The 22,787-nt window shown below is 38.6% G+C and overlaps 1 protein-coding gene across 15 annotated transcripts in view; it reads right to left on the bottom strand.

The window, feature by feature from the left end:
• Positions 1-22,787, bottom strand: part of HDAC9 (histone deacetylase 9) — a 466,231-nt gene that overhangs the window by 254,624 nt on the left and 188,820 nt on the right. The gene's annotated exons all lie outside the window — the stretch shown is intronic.

Raw genomic sequence — 22,787 nt, 5'->3', positions numbered from 1 at the left:
CACATCCTTTGTACTACAAATAGAACAGATACAGTTAATTGAAGGCATCCCTGCTGCTGAATTTAGCCTCCTAGTCTAGTAGTCTGAAACTTCAGAGGAAGTTCCTGTAACACAGAATGAAAGGCTACTTTAATTTCCTCTGACCCCATTACAGACCAAAACTTTTTGATAGAAAGGATTTTTTGATATTTTTCCTATTTTTTGATAGGAAGAAGCAGTTTTACCCTTCCAGCAATATGCTTCTAGCACTCGCAGGAGCAGAAACTGTATATCTTACTGGTATACAAACACCAGCATACAGGAAGCCTATCAGGGTACAAAAAAACCCCAACTAGTAGGAAAAGTTTGATTCTCCAAAGTGAGACTTTTAACTCGCAGCAACACAGAGAAAATATATTAGAATCTGGGGAAGTTTTAAAAACATTTAGCCCCTTAAGAAAGACCTTAGATGCCCAGTGTCAGGTATCAGCAGCCACTGGCCTTCCAAGTGCATTTGAGAATTCTAAATTCCTTCTTGCCAAAATAATTTTGAAATGTGGATTTTATGTAATGGAAAAACTGCAGAATTTATGTTATTTTATCTCAGTAAGATCAGCTACCCACCTGCCTATTCATCTAAAGGAGGAATTCCTATAACTTTCTATTTCCATAGAGGCTGTTAAAACATGGTATAGGTAGAGTTCTGGGAGTGCTCACATTACGCTGGAAATATGAAAGAACAACTCTAGTTCCAAAACTGGAAAAACATCAGTGGTTTCTTTCCTACTGCTTCATTTATGTGTAGTCATTATTTACTAGACTGAACTACACCATCACACACAGTTTACTCCTTCCTGAGAAAAATGGAGTCAGTGCCAGTGAACCTGCTATTATACATAATCAAACAACTTTAAAACCTGCAGAAGCAGAAGAAATTTACCTTATGAAGCTTGATACTACTTTTCTTGAAAAGTGTACTTTAATACTACTAAATACTTCAATATGTCTTTAAGTAGGAGGGCATTCAGAAGCCTGTGATTCTGATAACAGTGTTTCTATTTTAAACTCTACCCTATTTAGAATTTTCACTGCTGTAGTGTTTTGCTCTTAAATAAGACCGAGTTTGAAGGTCTTGACCCCATTTTCTCAATTGCTTTTGCTAATTTAACAGAAAAGGTTTTGAGGTTGGGACTGGAAATACCTAGCTGTTTTATAATTCTGGATTATTTTCTTTTGCTCCTATCATTTAATATGGCCATGCTTCTGGAAATATTTTTTTCCCCGGTCATTAAACTGTAAATCACAGTGGTGGCTTTTGGGAATTGGAGGACAGAACAGGACAACTTATAAACGACCTAGTTGTTTCATTTAGAAATACACTTTCTCTGAATGACCATTGATTACTTCCCACATAAATTTCCTAATAACTGTATACACACAACATCTGTCTGGGTGAGTCTGAGCAAAGTTGATGAATTGGAGGCGATTTATTGAAATAGACCTCAAAACAGGTTTTATGCTATACACTGTGAGGTCTTTTCCAATGCAAGCTTGCCTCTGGCATGGTGAGTTGTGGAAATTTTTGAGAAGAGGGGAAAGCCAATCACCTAAAGCATATCAGAAGCAAATGACAGCAGAGCAGTCTCCATATATTATGCTTTTTTTCCTGTTGGTACCACACAAAGTTGGGTCCCAGTTTGAGGACTTAAAAAAAAGTTTCTAGTTTGCTATCTCATGCCACCCAGCAATGTGCAGAGGAGGGAGTTCTAATGGAGGGCTTAAAGCCCTTAATTTCCAAAGAATTACATATATATTTCTGCAGGTTCTTTTTGGATAACCAGATACATGTAGCTGCATAACGCCTTGAGCACATGCTGGGGGGATTTGTTGTCTGCTGTCCTCCAGCACCACAGTGTCAGCCTTGGATGTCTTGGGCTGAGGGAAGCCGGCCCCAGAAACCCACCAGAGCAAAGCCAACGAAGACACTCCAGAAAATTCCCAACTGTGCCGTGACTCTGGGATGGTGTGGGGGTGGGTATGTTTCCTTTTAATGATGGCTGAATATTAGTCACATCTTTGCATGTTATTCAACACTGTGGATAATGTTGATAAAACAGGATGATTGCTGCACTAAAAGGACATTTATAGAAAAATTAGCACAGATGGGGTGAAATTATAAATATGTCGTCTGGACATCTGTGTCATTTATACAGAAAAACCTAAAATGAGTGGTAATTATCCACATTTAGTTGAACAAATGTGGAAAGCTTATTCACTCTGTAAATAATACAGTATGTCTTTGGCCCCCCTCCAGCAAAACTACATAGGCAACAAACCTTTAGGCTTCCACTGAATAATTCTTATATAGGCACAAAGTAGCACTGGCCTTCTCCCATGGTGAATCTACAAGAAGCAGAGTATCAGTTGACCAGTTCGTTGGCTTGCTTCTTCATATTACATACACCCATTTATAAGCTCAATATGCTAAATGATAAAGCCTTTAAATATCATTAGCAATTTATAAAGATTTGCCAAAAATTATAGCATGCAAAAGAAACCCCAGAGAAGAGCTGAAGGACCTTTAACAACATTAGCTAATCTAAACTGTTTTAATTCCAAATTATACATTGGTTCACTAGTGATAGTGATGCTATCAAATCTGCATTTTTAATGAAGACAGCCATGTTTTCTTCTAGTGTTATTTACCTTCCTGAAGTGTTTTCTGCTGCTGTAAAGTTACATAATACTCGGGAGAAGATAGAAAGAATTCCCTAGGATTTTTAAATTACTATCTATCATGCATTGGTTTTGAATGTATTTTCAGTCACAAGCATTTTATTTGTCCTTTAGGGTGATGTGTCCTTTGAGCACAATTGTTTATTTCAGAAATGGCAATAAGAAAAATGACAGGTGGAGTCCATTTCAAACATAGCTCTCTCCCCCAAGACATCAGTTTTCCTATTGGTGCTGTGTGGCATTCATTATATTTAAAATGGCTTGTTCTCCTATAATTGGATTCCAGATGATTATTTTTGCCAAAACCAAAGGTTTTCTGTGTTCTTAAAATAATTAGGCCTGATTGCAAATCAAATTATCCAATTTCAAAGGCTTCTTTCCCTCTCTGAAATGCCTGTTACAGACAGACTACAGATGACTAAGTCTTGTGTCATCCTGTGGCTTTATTAGGAGAATGTTCTAAGTCCTTCACTTTCCCTGTAATCAGAACTGTAACTTCTTCAGGTTATTTTAAGACCAAGCTACAGCTAAAGCAGGAAACTCAACTTTATTCTGAGCTCCAGACATGTCGACACAGCAAAGCAGAACTCCAGTTTTATAGGCTATCTTCTTACATAAAGCCTAGCACTGGTATTAAATTCAAGTTCTCTATGAGATGCACCACGCTGACTACTATCAGATAGCTGTCTATTCATGGAATGAAGAGTGGCACAAATGTTTGTTTTGGTAATCTGTTTATAAGCTACCCTTGTAGAAACAATACAGACTCAGTATGGCCACTTCTTTCTCTCTCTCATTCATTTTTAAATTAATAAGGAAAACAATCCTTTACCCAAATGAAAGAGAAGAGATAACATAAGAGCAGAGATATGCCCTCAAATTACCTAACCGCAAGCTCAGAGCATGTGTTTCCATTTACCTCTTCAACTTTGTTGGTGGCATTTGTTTCAGTAAAATTCCAGTAAGTTATAGAAATAAGTCTAAGGAGGCAGACTATTTACTCTTAATTCTGTTAAGACACTTAATCATGATGCAAGCTGTTACACTAACAGTATAAAGAAGGTGCAATCACCCTTCACAACTATCTACCTTTAAAATGTAAAAAAAGTCTAACAAAGGCTTTGAGAAGACATGAAATGAACTTTAGAAAACTAATGTGTGATGAAATGTAAAAGCAAATTAGCAGCGACACTGCAGCCATGAGGTTTTCTTGAGGCTGTGGAAAAAATAGAACATTGTTAGTACTCCACTACTTTTCAACAGCCTAAAGTGGGCCTCACAGCTAAAATGTCATTTCACATTTGATTTTCTATTGCTAGGATAGAACTTCATTAACTCTTTTTTGCCAGTTTGCTGTTTGTAACTCAATAGAATATCATTCCTGTTTTCTTTAACATTTTCTCATTCTCTTCAAAAGAGCTGAGATTGCTCACAGTATTAACCAGTTACCTCCACCTACACGTTACTTTCCACACTGTTCCTTTCTCTCCACTCCCCCTTTCTCATTTTTAGCCACTAATAAAACCTGTATAGAAACTCTTGTTTTATCTTTTTACCTTTAATGTCTTCCATGCTCCCTCTCCTTTCTGCTTTGTGTACCAAGAGGTACACAAAAAGGAACTGATGCTAACAGAAGTGCTTACTGCTCCAGGAATAAAATAGTGCTCTTCCCAGTGAAAATACACCCATGCTTTTCTCCTGTTTTTCTGTGTAACTTTCTGTGTAGGCTTATTACCACTGAGACAAGCAACATAATCCAAATTTATTATTACTTCTATTAATATTGTGGTTATTAATATTGTTACTATCACTATAAATAGTTGCATATTCCTAAAGCTTTAGAAGCTAATAACTAGATTATGTCCCCACTGGGAGTTACCCAAACATGAGAGGAAGGGAAAGAACAAAATGGAGCTTCCCCCTCTCCATATCACTTGCCCTTCCTTTGCAGCTCAGAAGCTGTAGTTATCATCAGGAATCATGACTGCAGTTCACAACATGAATTCAAACTGGTGCTGATATTTTAATACTTCCTTTAAAAGTACAAAAATCAGCAACTTAAAAAAATGAAAAATATCAAATCTAATGAGATGGGGTATAAAGGTATGAATGTATTCTTCAAGTCATGATTGATTCCAACTCTGGCTTGCAAAAAAGCTCTAGATCACTCTGATAGCTTTACTTTAAAAAAGTAGCATGCTCCATAAACAAAGCTGACCTATCTAAAGCTACGAGATATCCTGCAAAAGACAGGCCACATGTCAAGAAGACACTTTAGCATATGGACTGCAAAACTGCTTATTTTGTGCTTAAGTTATATATAGGCTTATATATTGTATTGATTTCAGGCTTGTTATCTGGAATAGTCATTCTTATGTCACTCCCATTACAGGAATCCCTGTGCCAAAGTGAATGTTTTAAGGATAAGAAAGTGTAAAGAGTGAGCCAAAGCTCTTTCGCATATCAGCAGATGATATAGTTGATTAATCAGAAGCCTTATTTTCACTATATTTAAAGATTAATTAATTCACTACTACTAAAGATTAATGTCTTTAGTAGGTGAGCAGGGAATTTAGAGGGGTGAATTTATTCTGGTAACTTCACTGCATGGCTCATTTTAATTCAGAAAGCAAGGCAGCTCTAAACAGTGACCACAACAGAGAAATTGTGGTGATAAAACAAATGGATTTGCCATCCCTGACTCGAGCATTACCAGTAAGAAGCACTTCACTGAGTTTCCACTCACTCAAGCCCATTTGAATGAGTATACTCCCAGTTCCACGTGTAAATTCAAAGCTTCGATGTTCTGCATGAGAAGATAATTGCTGAAGGCAATGAGAAATTGGTCAGTTCTGCTTCTAGACAGAAACTAAAGAGACAGAGCGTAAGTATTTAACATGAAACAGCTAAGCAAAATCAGGATGCACTTCTCTTATCCTTATCCTTCCTTAACACATTAACATTTATACATGCAAGACTAAATGTACCCAGTGTTTTGGCTGCAAGAAAGCCTGATCTCACCACGGCACTCAGGAAGAGATGCAGAGTGAGGTGTCAGCTTGGCGCATTCGGGAGGAGAACTGAAGCGCTCCAAGTTCCTCCACTCAGCCTCAATGTAAAACTGACTGCAAAGCATCAGAGAAAGGGCTTAAGAGGGTCCAAATTTCATTAATTAGGGATTCTAAGATGTACAAACAGTATCTACATCTTTGTAATGTAGAACTGCACTGCACTATACGTGAATCAGTGTTTCCCAGTTTTTCTGACTGTGAGCAACATGAACTGTGTATGGTTACAAACACAATCAGGCTTATATTGGAAACCGAGATGATTAATTGGAGAGAGGCTGACAGTAAATCATTTTCTCATGACTGTTTGGAAGTTTTTGCCAAAGAGTCCCAGAAGGAACACTACAGCTTCCTCCTCCTCCTTTCCTCCCTTTCTCATCCATCCCGCTTCAGCATTACCCTGTTCATTACAGCTCTGTCCAGGCAGTTATTGGAGTCAGCTGGGAAGACAACGCTATACTTCAGCTGCTGCTTTTCCTTCTTGTCCTAACTTAAGAAGCCACCAAGTGCCTCTGAGAGATTGGAATGCTGCAATTACGAGATTCCTGTAGAAAGATTCAGAGATGTTGTGATTACTCCAGAACACTGGAAAGGACAGCTTTTGTTATCCTGAGGTAGCATGTTTGGAATAAGCCTGTCATCATCGTAATCAAAGTGCAAAGTGCTTCTCAAAACTGCATAAGACAGTAGATGCTTTGTCTCCCTTATACAAGCTCTATGTGTTCCCTAGAAGTTTATGATTTATAACCACCTGCAAAAGTAGCTTAATTTTAAAATACCATGAGTTCCATAAGTTTGAAGAACACTTTTAAGGTGGTTTTATTGTTATTGACAGCTGATTATGGTTTCAAAGGTAAAATATCCATAGACATTTTTGTAATATATTCAAAGTTAATCTAAACTAATGGAAAACATGGTAATAAATACAGAGGAATACTATTTGTTTCCAGGATTTTTCTGAAATTGTGAAAACATTGAAACAGCGAGTCAGCAAAATAAGAGCTTGCATATTGTAGAAAAGCCAATGGGAACAAAGAAGAACAGTTAAAGATAGTTCACAAGAACTGAATATTATGCACTTTGTGAACTAAAGATAGTTCACAAAGTCTGATACTTACTTTGTATCAGTTACTCACTCTCAGCAATTCTCACCTAAACAGGCTTTAGCATAATCCAAACCAATGATATGTTGGAAGAAAATGTTATGACTCTGAGAAATCATATATAACATTTCCACAAAGCAGGGCAGAAGGCTCACTTAATTTTTCCTTGCTTGTAGTGAAGCTCACTTCACCCTGGATAAAAATAAATCAACTTTTGGCTCACAAAAAACGTTTGGCTTTTTAATGAAGAATAAGATGAATTAAACATTTTTTGTTCTAACTGACTATGTTACTAGAACTTTATTCAAACTGCCACATTAAGCCCCAAACTCTGGTTTAACTAACAGAACTATATAAAGTAAGCATGCTGAAACCTCGAGCCCTTATCTGTTTAATGTGGGCACCATAAATTCATAGATATCTGGTATGTTAGCATTTTAAATGCTCTGTGCTTTAGTCCCCATCTATAACACACCATCACTAACCTCCCACATTTCACAAAAGGTGTTGTGTGAATGTATTAATATTTAGGAAAGTTGCAAAAGGTGAGCTCATGAAGAAATTTAATAAATTTTGCATACTGAGTAGGATATGAATGGGGTCAAGTTAATAATGCCTGCAGCCCAGCATGTAACAATGAAGTTATAGAAACATTTTCATTTTTCATCCACTCTGGATGTAGATAACACAGAAGTCCTATAGGAAGAAAACATGATGTGATTGCACATTTCCAATTCCTACTGGCTTCTTGCACTTTTGTCCCTTCTTACGTTCTTTACTCACTCTTTGCTGCTTCCATCCAAGCTGCTCCTGGCTCCTACTGTACACCCAGCCCCATCCTTCCCACCATGCCCCAGCTCCTCAGTAGTCCATAACCAGACCCAGTCTCCTTGGCCAACCAGTCGGTTCCCTCCCCATTCAGTTTTCATTCTTCTCCTTCTCTCCCTTATGCTTCCAGTTTCCAACAGGCCTTTCACCAAAGTCTACTCCTTACCATGCTTGGTGATGGAAGTGGAGGAGTCTGCAAGACAGTTGATACAACAGGCTCCTGCCTTCAATTCAGGCACCTGGAATTGCACCAGGGCTGCTTTCAGCTGCCCTGCCTTGAAAAACAAGACTGCTAAAAAGGACAATACAACATGCTAATTGAAGATAGAATACCTTGACATTTTATCAGCAACATGATAGTAAAACTTGATTTGCAATTAACTTTGGCCAACAAAAATAGATTTGCACAGAGAAAGTGAGAAGTCGCCTTTCAGCCACAAATATCACGTCTAGTTCCAGATCTAAAGCACAGAAAGCACCATGCTCTAGAATAAGGCAGACTGATGGTACATTTCAAGGACAGAATAATTTATTTTTGTCTAGCTCCTTTCTCAAAAATGGTTGAAATCTTTTGGCCAAAAATAACTGGGGGAAAAAAAAGAAGCCACATTTTAGCAGACAGCTGAATGGCACCTTCACAAGCCTCACAAATATTTAGTGTCACTGCCTTCTAAACCATAAATGTTAGTAGCACATCACACTAGTCTGAAAATCTCAAAGATAAACTTGTTTACAAGTAAGTCTCATAATTTTTACTGCCACAATGATGATTCTGGTCTAATCTGGTACAAAAATGTGGCTTTAACAGACAAGAAAACCCAATACACTGATAAGCTGAGTGGCAAGAATGAAACAGTTATTGGCAGTGAAATAAATGACTAGTTCTTTCCTGTCAACAAACAGCTAAAGAGAAAGGGTAACATATAACTTATGGAACTTGATAATCATTCCACCTTACTATCCTAAAATGCATTTGCCCTTGCCTGTTGAAAAGCTCGGGTAATACAATTCCAGGTAACTGACAATTAGTCTATCTAACGTAAGGCTTTGCATAAACTTGTGAGTCCTCGTTTCCTAAATATTCAAATAATTCTACCAAGTTCTTTTGAAGTATGAAACTAGAAATTAATTTCCCCTCCTACCAAAGGTACTTCCTCAAAACATTCGCCTCTGCTTTAAGGAACATAATTTTTACAAAGCACTTTCAGAGGCTGCAATCAAGTATAAGATGATGAGGATCATGCAACCAAGTTAACAATGCCACTGGAAAAAGTCCTTGTTAATTTGAAGTCTTGAATACTTATGACCACAAAGAACTTCTCCATCTGCTCAAAGATCTAGTGACATTTACTATGACAGCAGAGAGTGTAGGACTTCATAGTTTTACCAACCACAGCAATTGCAATAATTCTTAGAAAGTAATAATTAATGCTATTATATAGTCTTTTAATTTCACCTAACTCTTCAAATGTAAGGAACTTTCTCTTGAGCTGACATTCTCAGAATATGTCAATAAAAGGTTTTCTGTGTAACATTTATGGAGTAAGGTCCAAGTATAATACATACCACTTCAGACTGATAAAAAATTTATGGCTCTCAAAACATTTTTAAAGTTTTAAGCATAGGGTACTTACCTTCTTGGATAAGAACTAGAATATGCAACAGGTTGCAGGAAAAAGCCCATACAGTGCTAAACAGGCATAACACATTATTTCATTCGTAAATTATTTATAGAATCATAGAATGGTTAGGGTTGGAAAGGACCTTAAATCATCTAGTTCCAACCCCCCTGTCATTGGCAGGGATGCCTCACCCTAGACCATGTCACCCAAGGCTCTGTCCAACCTGGCCTTGAACACTGACAGGGTTGGAGCATTTACCACTCCTTTGAACGACCTGTTCCAGTGCCTCACCAGCCTCATAGTGAAGATCTTCTTCCTTATACCTAACCTGAACTTTCCCTGTTTAAGTTTAAACCCCTTATCAAGAATTTATTTCCAGACTTAAAAAACTGAATAAACTATGACCCTTTCTCCACAATGATCTCTGTGCATGTCCTGGGGCTCTTAACAATGGCATGATCACAGTGCAGTAATGAAACTGGGACAACAGCTTTCATTTACTTCTTTGCTTACTTACAGCAAAGTAGCTGCAGCAGCAGGAAGCTCAGCATAGCCTAACTGCCTATGTAATTTTCTTACTTCTCAAGCAACAACATCAGTGTAGGCACAGGTGCCAGAAGAAATGTGGAAGAATGTGTAGTTTTGCAGAGGCTTCAGGCTCAGCTGTGCACGGCAGCCCTGGGGCCTCTGTTCTAAAGATAAAATATTTCCTGAAAGACTGAAGAACATCAGCATGTGATTTTGTTCTTTCTATAATAAGTAAGAATAATACTTAATTTTATGCTTCCCTTTTCAAGTTCGCAGAAGTATGTAAGCCTTCACACATGCACATTTGGTTTTGGCCTAAGTACAAGCAAATGAAATTCCATATCAGAGGCTAACTTTTTCTGAATATTTTTCCATATATAAAGACAAGTGATTGAAAGAAAATGGCAATTTAATCCCAGACTTTACTATCTGGCATCAGGCATAAATTAAGATCATTAATTTTGGAACAGCAATAAATTTTTAGATTTTGGACAAGTTGGACATCTATTCATATCACTGTGAATAACTGATCAACATCTTGCATTACTTAGGAGGCAAAATCACAACACAAAGTGGACAGGAACTGGCACCAACCAACCAGTCAGACAGTTTTTCTATGCATTTTATCAAGTAGGCAAACATGCCTTATAAGGAACACTATGAGAAACTGTTACCAGTGTAACTGAGAGCCGTTCCTATTTTGTGGTAGATTATCCAAGCAATTTGAATGAATCCTAAAATCTGCATAAGCAAAATGCATTTTGTTTTTTCCAAATTATCGATTATTTCCTAAATTCTTTGGATTTTTTCATTTAGTGATTTCTCCACTCATAAGGACAGGTTTCATCACACCAAGGGAAAAGTCCAAGCGTTCCAAAGGCGTTATCATTAAATCCATAGCTTTGCAGGAGTTGAGAAAGAACAAGGGGAAAACGCCAATAGAAATAAAAATTGGGGAAAAAGTTGACTCGCTCTTCTTTAACTTTGGGAAAGGTCAATATGAAACAAGGATACTGTCAGTCAAGAAGGCGAAATAAATAAAGTGATAAGGACTTCTAGAGTATAAGACATGCCTTTTGGCAGAAAAATGTATTAAAGTATTTATGGGCAGCTCATCCAAAATATAACAAACATTAAACTCTGAAATGTGCCACTATGCATGCCAAATAGACTTTTCATCAGTGTCATTTTCACTGGAAATCCGATGGGCTGAAGATTGGGGTTTTTTAATCTTTGACCTATGCAGCCATAATAAACATGCAAGTGCCATCTTAATAATCTTAGGAAATTAATAGTTATTTTTTTCTTAATTAAATTTAGTCCATTCTAATTTTCAGCATGAACCCAAGGTTCTTTAGTCCTTTAATGCATGGGCCCCTTATAACTAACAAAAGCAAATCTTACACACTTAACATATCCTTCAGGCCGAAGAATCCCAAGCCAGCCAGATCATAAACACTTTAATCTTATTTCCTTTGTGATGGGAGGAGTACATTTATGTGTACAAGTATGTGTAGTTACTATGATGTTCCAACACCCTTGAGTTTTTCTGCCAGTCTATAGCAGCGCAATTCAGGGAATTCCAATAGGAGGCACCAGCAAGGTCTGCTGTACCTATACTGTATGGGTTATCCCATAAAGAAACCCATGAGAAACACTGGCGCATGAGATACAGACTTCACAGCTTAAAGGAAAACAGTCTCACAGATGACAGAGGAAAAGATCATGGCAAGCCCTGCAAAGAAAGAAAACTTAAGAAATACTATGCTTTACACATGCTGCAAATATACAGCTCTATACTGAAGTCTTCATGAATGAAACCAGATCTCTCATTTTCTAGCAGACTAATCTCTTAAAGGCTGGAGCTTTCCTAAAAAGCATTTGTTTAATTCTTCTCATAAGTGAAATTGTCAGAAAACTGTCAATATTCAGACACCAACATCTAAGATCTGAGGCCATGGAGTGAAATTAGGTAAATTACTCCAGGAGGTACCCAGTGCTTGCTCTGCAGAGACAGACAACAGCCAATTACTGCTGATTTCCAAGGCTATGACCAGCACTCTCCTAAAAACTTATCCCAAATCCAGAAGGACCAGAGGTATCCAGTCCACATAACAGCACTGTACCAGAGCCACCTGGGGCACTCCTATTTCAAAGGGTGGCCACTGAGTGAGAAGTTATTCTTCCAGTGCTGCCATGTAGGTGAAGAGGAAATGTGTTTTTGAGTGCGGCCAAGAACGAATGACAAAAAGAAGTGGTGAGTGTAAAATCAAATTTCTACCATTGCTGCCCTCTGCCACACAGGATTTTCATTTTTTTGTCTATTATCTACATGAAATAATATTATCAACTATCTTAAGACAGAGATTTTTGAAAGCTGAGAAAATTAACAGCTAAGGGATATAGAGCAGAAATAGTGAAAAGAGCTAAGTATTAACTAAATGCCTTCAAGTTTAAAGGCACGTGTTCTGAGCTATCATACAGTAGATCAAATCCAATCCTGGTTACAAATCTCAGGTTCAGGTGTACCCAAAAGCCTCTAATTCAACAGTAGACCCTGCCTGATTTAACAGCAGCAGAGATGTCTGATGGTGTTAACAGCTGAAGCGTATAGGCTACTGAGCATGAAATCTTGGGCAGAAACGAGCAAAAAATACATTCCTCTCCTAGCACAAAAACACATGCTTCTTGAAGCTATGCAAGCTGAATACTTCTGCGTGATTTGATCAATGTTAAACAATATTTACAATGGTTATTGCATGTAACAACCAAAGCTGTAAGTCCCTTAAAACCATTATTGCTTAATGGACTACATGTCACACAAGCAAAACCAGTTGTCATATTAATGTAATGCTGCAACATTTGCATTGTCATATAGCAATAATTTGTCTTATTGCTTTTATGACATATAAAAAGCCCATGAGTACTGGAAAAGTCATACATCTGCTGAATGATCAAGTAGGGGATGTGTCATTTGTAGAGGCCCAAACATATCTGTGCAGTTTATCACCTTTACTCAATTGACTTCTCCCTCAAACATATTTGGCACCACCCTGAAATAACCCTGGTCTTTCAAGCCTTCTCTTTTGTCCTGAATGGCATGGTGTGACATGACCTCTCTTAGCTGGCTTACAGTGAAAGCATCTTGTCTGAAAATTTTAACCTGCCAAATAAAACTCCCAGTGTTGGGAAGCTCCCCAGACACACTGAATCAAAGGAGGAATAAAGCAAAACATGTACAAGCGATGAGCTAGATTAGAACTGTATTGTTTTGAGAGGTCTATGGCTGAGGGCCATGAGATGGTTACAATAATACAATTTGCTCTGGGGTTCGTGCCCTTTTTCCCCCCTTTTCCTTCTGTCACTGAGGTATCAGGGTTCACTTCGAAGCAGGCCAGCACTCAACCTACCTAAACTATTTCTTTCTAGTGAAGTCAACAGTGCCCAACAAATGGCCAATATTCTGACATTACCATGTACAATTCATACAAGCTATTTTGCTTACCAGCAACCTAGGGTTATGGCGTTCAAAAGCAACCATCTCATCTAGGGACTGGGAAGAAGAAGGGACTTCTTCCCTCTCACTAGAACAAGTAATAGCATGAGACTCTGCCACTTTGATTAAAATAATACAACTTTATAATCCTGCTACTCAATGAGGTTATAATTGACTAATGATGTTATTTTTTACCCTTAATCTGGTTAAAGTTGCACAATAACCTTGGAAGGAATGTTATGTCTGCATAGCCTTCACAGGAAATTAATGCACACCATGAAATGCGGCCATTATAAAATACAACAGGTAAGAAAACAAAAAAAATGTTTGTCACTAAGTCTAGCCCTGTAAATTTTGTAACACAACTCCAACTATGAGTAATTTTAATCTGTAGCCAAATAGCTGTAGTTAGTGCTTTAGGTACTGTTTTAGCCTCCTACCTTAGCTATTTATGTCTCTGCTCTCCACAGCTCTTACTGCTAGAAAAAAGTTCTAACATCTAACCTAAACTTTTCTTTTCTTTGCTTCAGGCTATTATTCCATGCTTCACCATCTTTTGAGAACAAATAATTCCCTTCCTTCATTTATATTGTTACCTTGAAGTTATTTATAGTCTGTGCCCATGTCCCTCGAGCCCTCTCTGTTATAGACTATAAATATAGCTCCCTTAATCCCTCTTCATATGTTTTATCCTCTAGTATTTATACCAGATTTGCAATCTTTTTTTTTTTATTTTAAACTTTTTGGACCACATCTACAGACAATACTGCAAATGAGTGGTGAAGCAAAAATACTTTGTTCCTTTTAAATATCATCGGCTTATACCGCTATAATTGTAAACACACTAGTCAAGGTTGATATGAATAAACTACTGCAACTGCATTAATCTCCTGATATTTTTAAAACAAGTGGCTTTGAATTTAAAATTTTAATGTTTTGTCTGATCTTACAGATTAATCTTACAAAAGATTTAGCAAAAATTATTTTAGCCAAACAAGAGCCACATATGTAATTTTCAAAGAAGAAAGGGAAAGAGATATTCCTTCCCCATATGTTCTCTCAGAAACTATATCCTCCATTAACAGCCACAACTGAGCCAATTTTTGTTTAAATTTGACTTGTTTTAATCTGACAGACATTTAGGGATCAAATCAAGCTTGATGAAAACTGACTTTGCAGGATGAAGTTAGGAGCTTTGAATTGTAACTGCATGCATATTTGAAGACACAAACCATAACAAATTCTTCCACAGGGTTAACAAAATGGTGGCTAAAATAGGGCCTGGATGTCACTGGGCAGTGATATTTGGTACCAACTAAGGATCTGGTCCACAGACTTATCTGGACTTGCAAAATGTCCTTCACAAGGTGTCTCACTGGAGTTTGTGTCCCACTCTGGCCTTTATATGAAGTTACAGGAACTCTTATCACTGATCAGAAACAGTTTTAAAGATAAAAACCAGAAAGGAAATAAATATTCTTTTTGAATTTAAGAAAAGGTTGATAGTGCAGTGAGGCAACAGTAATTGCTATTTTAATAGAGGTCTGGAAAGAAGAATAATGGAAAAAAGACTGATTCGGTTAAAACCACAGATGAAACAAATCTCTTCAGGATATTTCAGGGAAGGCTCTGAGGAATGCCAGAGGTCCCCATAAAGCTTTGTGATAGGGAAACAAAACAGAAGAGTTCACTCATTTTTCGTATGTGCACGGTAATTTCTATTGGGACGAAGGAGTGGAATACACCTTGCTGTGCTTCATTAACCTTAATATAACCTTAAAAACAGATGGCTGTCATTGCAGACAGCTCAGTGACAACACGTGGTCAATGTACAGCAAGATTAAAAAATGAAAACAGGAAATACAGAAAGTAGGATAAAAGTAAGTTTTGATATTCATCAAGGAGGCTTTGTCATCAGGAATATTCTAGTTCGCTTATCCTATCTCAAAGGGAGCCATGTCAGAAACAGGAAAAGGCTAATTGGACTTAAGATGATTAAGAGCTTGGAAAGACTTCCATAAGTAGAAAGAGTCTGATTTTCATTTGCATTACTATGCTTTTTTTGCATGGAACATATACTATTAATATCCATCTAAGCATCCATCCATCTATATCAGAAAACTAAAACCATATTATAAATGAGAATTATTTGCATAACTACGGGCCTTCTGGGGAGTACAAGTAAGGGTTACATAAAAACAAAGTAGATTTAGTGCAGAAATGTAAGATTAATTTATACAGCCTTTCTCTTCTGCAGAAAGCAACTACTGTCTTCTGGGTAGACCTTATAATTGAATTCATGATCACGAAGTTCAAACATCTGAACATGTTAACTAAGGAGAAAGCTGAGTTTTCCTCTACTTTGGGTTTGGACAATTAGTCAAACACCAACTCCTGACAGCTGGCCACAACATGTTATTTTCCATAAATGTTACTAACTAATATTTCTTGTTTTCCATTTTGTACCACAGGGGATATAGTCTTTGGCTGTCCCCAGTTCAGATGTACAGACTGTCACAGCAAAGGAACAGCAATGAAAATCTCTCTCAGATCTGGCATCTTGGGTGTTACTGTGGAGAGCACAGTCGTTTTGAATGGTTCTGATCCAAAAAAAGTCTGCACTTCCTGCCACCAGGCTCAGCACAGCCCAGTGCCAGTCACAATAGTCAAACCATACCTTCAACTTGAAACCACACTCGGTAATAAGTTAACAGCAACAACTGTGACAACTATATGGTCCTTTTGACGTGTGTTTGCTAGCATGTCAGCACCAGGTAGAGTTATTTTATGGTTTTGGTTTACATAAAAACCATTTGATACCAGTACCTAAGCAGCAACCACGGAACAGCATCACAGGAAGGAATATTTTCCTCCCATAACTTGAATTCTACAGATTTCCAGGTTGTCTAGGAAGGATAAAGGCATACCAGAGCACTCTTAGGTTACAAAAATAAATGAGGATAGCAGGGATTACAGCAGGAGAATGCCTGGCAAAACATTTTCTCCAAAAAAAAAGATTAAAAAAAGAATGAAGCAGAAATGGAACGCAAGAGCCATGAAGGCTTTCCTGCGGCAGACTCTTCACATGGCACTGCACCAGCACTGATATTGGTTCAGAGGTCCAGCTGGCTACTGCTTCCAGTATGTTCAAATTTGGTGCAGGCTCCTGAAGCCAACACAGTTTTCTACTTAATATAAACGTGTATTTGTAAGGTATTTTCCTTTCATACTAACAGATGAAATGTGCCCTTTGGATGAGGAAAGGTAATTATTGACAGCTTCACAGGGATAGTATTAATGTAAATTCTACTTAAGGGTACAGTGCTATATAATTAACTGGAGTTTAACAAGGTGCTAATTGGGTGTGAAATTTTAGGGTCTGACCTTTAAATGTTAAGAGGAGCTATGGGTGTATTCTTTGGACATGGAAGATTTCCCAAGCAGCAGTCTGACATGTATTTGGGACCACTGTATGCCACAGCTGGTGTTGCCACACAGTTGGTGTGGTTGTGCCTCCCTTCTCTGCTCATCGCCTCTTCAACCCTGAAGATGACACCCTCCTTCCCCACACTGCATCACACACTTGCAGTGGCATGGGCAAGCAGGAGGCACGTTTTAACGGGGGTTAGCTGTTCACCCCATCAGACCCAATGGACACATGAACACCTGTGTCAGTACAAGGGATGTGACTCTTCAGCAAAGGAATGAGAGCCAAGGACCAAAGGGAGGATGAGATCGGTGCTCTTCCTTCCCAGCAATGCCAGCTGCTATCTCTGGAGACCTCCCTCACTCCAATGTACTGAGGCTGTACTTCTGTATAACCACATACATAGTATTCACAGATCACAATAATTAAAACAAAATTAAAAATAATAATAAAAAAAAGGCAGAAAGAGGAAAATGAAGAAAGGAATAGTCCAGATTTCTGCACTCATGTCATTCTGAATCTGCAGGAGATCACTAGAGCTGAATTGGCTGCTACATGTTTTATAACCTGCGCTGCACCCGGAGCGCCTAGTCACTACCAGAACAGACCTAGTATTCCATAGAGCAAATAAAAAACCCTAGGTCCTTAGGATTGAGTTCCTGAGGTCTTTGGGAACAAATGTGTGCTGCTGCAGACCTCTGGACATTTGCAAATGAAGGACAGCAGACAGATGGGAAGGTTTACAGGATGCATGTCCACCTCCTGTGGCTGCTAGGCCTGCAGGAAGAAGAAGATCACTTTGCCTTAGGCACTCATTCAAGCTTAATGAACTTGTGAAACCCAGAGTTCCCAGAATTTTTGGCAGGTTTTAATACAGCCATACCAAAATGTCCCCAGCAAGGGGGGATGGAATAAGACTGGTGAAAGCTTATGTACATACATCTTCTGTAATTGTATATGCACACCAGTGACAAGTATCTATGCATGACCAGTGACAAAAGAGAGGCATTCACTCTTCAAGGAGGTTTGAGAATTTTAGCCCAAGGGAAATTTTTTCTACATATTCCCATTTCTAACCATTTATTTTCTAAAAAAATAGCTGTGTCCGTATTAGTATCCTTAATCATCCACTGCACCACCATTACTTAATTCAGCTGCATTAACATTCCTTCTTTATTTCTTTGCCGATAGCACTTTGATGTTGTCATTTGTAATTTCCCTTCTTTCCCCAGTAAGTTCTTCAGCTGCCCCATTATCACCCTGTATGTGCTGGCACAAGATCAAAAAAAAAAAAGAACCAAAGAAGAGAAAATAAGCACAGAGCTCAGAAAACTGCCCATTAGGCCAAGCAGCAAAGGCAAGATAGAGATGGTGCAGATGGCACAGTGACAGGAATTTATGGCAAAGCTCTGGTGAGACTGCTCTGTAGGTTCGCCAGGAAAGATGAGCTACAGTGGGCTGGGGGTCTGGATAGTGAGATGCAGCAGAATTTGTAGTACTTGATTAAACAGACTCAGTGTCCTACACCTCTCCCAAACAAAGTACTCTTTCTCACACAAAAAAAGCCCCAACAACTTCAAACTAAACACAAACAGAACAATAGCCTGTACAACGTGAGGGAATACTTGAATACTAGCTTACTGTGTGACTGCAAGAGTAACACAGACCTGAGTTGTTTTAAACAACTTGTGTTGATTCCAAAATATTCCTACTTCTCCAAATTTCCAATATTCCAATATTCCAAATTTCCAATATTACAATTTCCATATTCCAAAATATTCCTACTTCTTCACAATGGCTTTGGGGTTTTTTTGACAGAAACTTCTCTCATCACAGTTGAAGTCGATTGTTTTCCTAACTCTTTTCACCTACATTTTTCCTCTGTTCACGGACAGTCAAACTCCCCTGGTTTCCATCTCCCACATGGTTCTCTTGCACCTTCAGTGCCTTCCTCACCCTCCCTCACAACAGTATTATTACATACGAAGTGCTTGTATATCACAGCTCTGCACTACTACTCTATTTATAAAATTCTCTCATATTGCCTCCAAAATTCTTTCCCTCTTCCAGTCCTCCCCTCATACTCCTTGAACAAACCCAGGTAAGACTTACTATTTCCTATGGAATTCTTTCTATGATAACTATTCTTGAAAGAAACAATAGAGTAAAACTTTCTTCTTCTGAAACAGACTCTGTAGGAAAAACAGTGACAGCAAATAAAAGGATGCCAACTTTCTGACGTGCGTGGGAATGAGTGGATCTGTCTTTGGAGCCTGGAACAGTTTTGAGCATATGCACGACACAGGCTGGTGAGCATCTACCGGACTCCCAAGGTAAAGTGCTCTCTTGAATTTAGGTCCCACTAGATTTCTGCAAGGATCTTTATGATGAGTATTTTGAGGTATCTAAGTAATTTCTATATAGTCCTTGAACAATATGTATCTACATGTAAAAGTAGAGATGCTAATATACGTTAATATAGAGACTCATACTGATGATTTTCCTGTTGCTATTTCTTACACCATTCTGTGCCTCAATAATGCCGTCACTTTTCATGTCAGCAAATATAAGTATTTAATTTTGTGTTTCCTGGCGATTTTATAATTTGTGCATTCTTTTAAGCTTTTTAAAACTTCAAGGTTAGATTCAAATTAGAATATCAAAAACTTAAAACGGTCCAGGATTTTACTACTTTTGTATCCACAGGAGAAAGACTTCACAAGGCTTAGGAAAAATACATCTTTTCCAATAGCAATGTTGATCTACAGATCAAACAAGTAGATAAAGGGCGTCAGTTGATGAGAAGCTCAACATGACCTGGCAGTTTGGCACTTGCAGCCTAGAAAGCCAACCATGTCCTGGGCTGAATCGCCAGCAGCGCGACCAGCAGGTCAAGGGAAGTGATTCCTCTCCTCTGCTCTCATAAAACTCCACCGGGAGCACTGCATCCAGCCCCCAACATGAGAAGGACATGGACATGTTGGACTGAGTCCAGAGGAGGCCACAAAGATGATCCAAGGGCTGGAGCACCTCTGCCATGAAGACAGGCTGAGAGATTTGGGCTTGTTCAGCCAGGAGAAGACAAGGCTCCTGAGAGACCTTATAGCAGTCTTCAAGTACCTAAAGGGGTCCTACACGAAATCTGGAGAGGGGCTTTTTACAAGGGCATGTAGTGACAGGACAAGGGGGAATGGTTTTAGACTGAAAATAGGTAGATTTAGGTGAGACATTAGGAAGAAATTCTTTCCTATGAGGGTGGTGAGGCATTGGAACAGGTTGCCCAGGGAAGTTGTGGCTGCCCCACCTCTGGCGGTGTTCAAGGCCAGGTTGGATGGGGCTTTGAGAAACCTAGTCTAGTGGAAGGTGTCCCTGCCCATGGCAGGGGGTTGGAACTAGATGATCTTTAAGGTCCCTTCCAACCCAAACCATTCTGTGATTCTATGATTCTATGAAGAGAACTAAGAACTTACTGTCTCTGCAAGAAAAGGAGTTGTGAACAGGTAAATAAAAGGCCACCACTAACATTTTACTAAATGTAAACAGGAGTAGCAAACACCAAAAAGAGTCTCTATGTAAGATGAAGCTTTAAAGTTCGTTTTCCCTATTCCTTCTCATACTGTTACTGCACAATACCAACAAGGTGGTGGCCTTGGGCACTAAGAAAGAAAAAGGAAACTTGGATTAAGAACAGAACAATTGAGGGAAATTATTAAATTAACATGAAACTTCCTCATTATTCCATTCCAGACTTCACTGAAATTGAATAGCTGCGGTTCCTCCCTGTGGCATGCAGACCTTCAACCACAGGGATCATGAAAGAGAACAATAGTCTTTGATTGTAAAAACATGATTTATATATTTGGCATTTCAAAGAATTCATTCTGTTCCTTCTCTTGTCTCCCTTTGATGATACTCAGTTTCATTACTAGAAGAAACATGTTATCATTAGAATAAAGCATTCTCTGTTTCAAGCACATTCATCCAAAAAGAGCTTGAATTCTTGGAGCTCTTGTTGTGTTTGTATACTCCACAAGCTGGAAGGAGTTTGCAACGAGGAGACACAAAACAAATAAAACAGATGTGTAGGCTATGCTCAGTTTATACTAAATGCCAAAGTACCTTTAGAGTCATGCACAGAACTGCCAGCCTGACAAAAAGAAATGAGCTGCTTATTATATAACGGGAGTTAAATCAGCACCGTATCCTTCAACCTTCCTAAGGCTTCCACTGATTTTGCAAGCCTTTTTACACTGGTAACATTTTAAGGTAGAACAAATCAGGTGCTCCCTGGTTACACCCAGAATGTGCACAAGACATAAACATGTCACTTATTTAGAAGAGAAAGGTAAAAAAGAAAAGACGGAGTTCATTAGATAACCATAATCCATTAATATGTCACTATTTTACAAATTGCCAGCTTCCTGAGCAACAGCTACAGTCAGAGGCTGCACTGACACCCAGCTGAAGATCTGCTACTTTACTATATTTGCTGCTCTTTACTAAACTGTCACTGAAAACTTGCTCATAGTTAACACATGCAAGCACAAAGATCCCAGTGAACTTCCTTCGGAGAGAACGTGCCTTACTGTGCTTCTGAATGACAACTCTGCTTTAGGATTCAAGTTTTTCTTGTGAGCAGAAATGATTGTGAAGCTGCCATAAAGAGTGGTTTGCTAAAAATGCGTCAATTTGCTGAAGCTTCCTGTTATGCCTGTGAAAAGCACCTGGAAGGGTAATTGAACAGCAGACATCATTTTTACGTAACAAAACTAGTTGGATCCATTTTGGAGGAGCTGTGTGCATATGTGTCATGTTCACACTGAACATGGAGCTCGATGGTGCCAGACCCTAAAAATAACAGCTGGATATCCTTGTTCTCATCAGAAACCACAACCCTGTCTTCTCTGTCGTTCAGTGAATCGATCTGGCACCCCTCTCCCTCCTCCAGAAGAGACAGGAGCAGTGGTACTCTGAGATACCTCATTTTAGTAGAAGTAGGGGGGATAAAGTGGATGTTTGCATCTGCTGCAAGCAAACATTTTACACAATATCCCTGCCCCTCAGCAGGCAGTTATCATGTTGTTTTGGCAGCAGGAAGGAATCTGTGGTTTTTCTTGAATGTTGCTCTTCTTTATTTAAACTACCAGAAATAAAGCAAAAATGACAGAATGCTCTGTCTATAAATAATCATTCCGGTGTACAGTTATATTAGGAGGTAACTCAGATGGCATGATAACGCCTAACAGGCTAATCTTAGACCTGTAATGCCATAAGATGAAAATAACCAGGCTAAGAATAACTGACCCAGAGGAGTCAGCCTGTTAAAGAGATCCACAGAATTGGGCATTTTAGATTTTCATGTGTTTAACAATAACATCTGCCCATCAGTTTCTCTACAATATTTTGGATTGTACCCACCATACAGAAAACCCACCCACAACAGTAGCTGGGAAAGGTTAGAATGCAGTGACACCTGAAACCTTCCCTATCATCTGTACCAAAACCTGAAATTAATATGTATATTCACATACCTTTGCAGGCTATCTATCTATTCTGCTTTTGCTTTCTCTGCAAAGTCTGTGCAGAAGAAAGGGGGTAGGCAGTTGGTAGAGAAACAGAGGTCTGGTGAAAGCTCTGGTAGTAGGAAGAGTTATAAGTGTTCCTCATATCCAATGCAAAACTTAATGAACTCAATGGATTCTATACGTAGTTTCACAGGAGGCAAGACTGGCTGAGACTGTGCATCTGAGTGCAGTGCAAACCAGTAAAGTGTTACAGAGCTGAACAGCTAAAATAAGAGAGGAGAGATAGTGTCCCGGTGCCAGTACTAGTGAACCTCTGTATTAAATGCACTGTTCAACGGTTTCGGGAAAGACAGTGAAAGAGGTTTTGAAATTATGTTCTGCATTCTTTTTTATTTACTTTCCAGCTTTTGTATCTTGCTATTCTTGTCAATGTTGTACTTTGAAATTCTTATTCCAGGCTTTTCTCACTATCTAT

Source organism: Strigops habroptila, chromosome 1 (assembly GCF_004027225.2).
Source record: "Strigops habroptila isolate Jane chromosome 1, bStrHab1.2.pri, whole genome shotgun sequence".
In the NCBI taxonomy this organism is placed as follows: domain Eukaryota; kingdom Metazoa; phylum Chordata; class Aves; order Psittaciformes; family Psittacidae; genus Strigops; species Strigops habroptila.
The sequence above is the reverse complement of the archived record's forward strand: the minus strand, read 5'-3'. Positions and strand labels throughout refer to the sequence as shown.